Source organism: Puntigrus tetrazona, unplaced genomic scaffold (genome assembly GCF_018831695.1).
Source record: "Puntigrus tetrazona isolate hp1 unplaced genomic scaffold, ASM1883169v1 S000000755, whole genome shotgun sequence".
Lineage (NCBI taxonomy): Eukaryota > Metazoa > Chordata > Actinopteri > Cypriniformes > Cyprinidae > Puntigrus > Puntigrus tetrazona.
Genome location: NW_025048364.1, coordinates 12,501 through 13,802, shown reverse-complemented (window position 1 = coordinate 13,802; position 1,302 = coordinate 12,501). Strand labels below are relative to the sequence as shown.

The 1,302-nt window shown below is 44.1% G+C and overlaps 1 long non-coding RNA gene across 1 annotated transcript in view; it reads right to left on the bottom strand.

The window, feature by feature from the left end:
- Window positions 1-438: 438 nt before the first annotated feature.
- Window positions 439-1,302, bottom strand: part of LOC122335330 — an 11,329-nt gene continuing 10,465 nt past the window's right edge. The window contains exon 3 of the long non-coding RNA XR_006248955.1: window positions 439-992. This is a non-coding gene — a long non-coding RNA (uncharacterized LOC122335330). The remainder of the gene's footprint in view (window positions 993-1,302) is intronic.

Below are 1,302 nucleotides of genomic sequence, written 5' to 3'. Positions count from 1 at the left end.
ACGATTTCCTGCTCGCATCTCTCATTAAAGGAGCGCTGGGTTCGGTGTTTAGTATGGAGAGGACGAGGGGTTCGGGCGGATGGAACGAGGAGGACATCAAACCGCTTCCTCCGGGCGCCGAGAAAACGCCGGATGTGATGTGAATTTCACTCAAGCCCACGAAGAGACGAAGAGCAGCCGTTTCCTTTAAAAGTGGAAGCTTGTTTTTATTAGGACACGTTTTAATAAGAACACGGTATAAATACAAACGTCTAAGTCGTTCACAGAAGCCAGAGCGATTTAAAACGAAGCCTTTGCGTGCGTTCGCGATCACAAAAAGTGCAAGGATTGACAAAAACACACACACAAAAAAAAATGGCTGTCATCCATTCGTCCTCTGATTGCACGAGTTTGTTTTGTTACGCAAAGGGGAATTGGAGACACCGTAATCGATGTAAAGGCCCAAAAGGAAAAAGCATTATCTGAACGCATCGTGACAGCGGTGCGTGTGATGCTGTATTTCTAGAACAATAAAGTCATCTTTTAACTCTCTATAAGAAAGCAGAGAAACAGAGTCACAATCGAAACAGCATTAAAATGTACAACAACAACAACAAAAAAGCATTTTCATCTTGCTTTTCGGAAACGAGCGTGCATACATTCTTAAATCAAGACACGCTTGTTTTTCTGAAAAATGCAGAGTTTAGCATGAAACTAGAAAAAGATGTCTGCTAGTGAGGATTAAAAATAAATCAGCTTATCTTTTTACATTCTGGCCTCTACCGAAGACATCCGCCGGCGTTTCAGGCCTACAATCACTTTGATATCATTTCACCGTTTTGATTTGAGAGCGTTAGAAATCGTGACGAGGAGGACGAGGAGGAAGAGGACGGGTCTTCAGAGTAACACGGAGAAGAGAAGCGGCGTCTGAGAGGCTGATCTCCGTCTCCGGTCCGTGGCTTTCACTCGTTCTCGAACTTGCTGTAATGGATGATCGGAGTCTGGGATGAGACCTGGAGAAACACAAGGAATCAGAAATCATGTCCACGCCTCGTCTTCAGTCAGACGCTCACATCCAGACACAAGGACCTGTTCGCTCTCGTCATTATACACCCCTGTCAATGTGTTCTTCTGCTTTATCCTGTTCAGTGCTTTGATGCGACCGGAGTCGTTAAAAGCGCTATAGAAAAAAAATGACTGATTGATTGACTTGAGGCTTTTCTGAAAAAGTATCTAAATTTGGTTCGCTTTTGCTTAAAAAGGAAAATACCTGTCACTAAAACGCGCGTCCCTGGAGCACAAAACCAGTCATAACGACGGCTT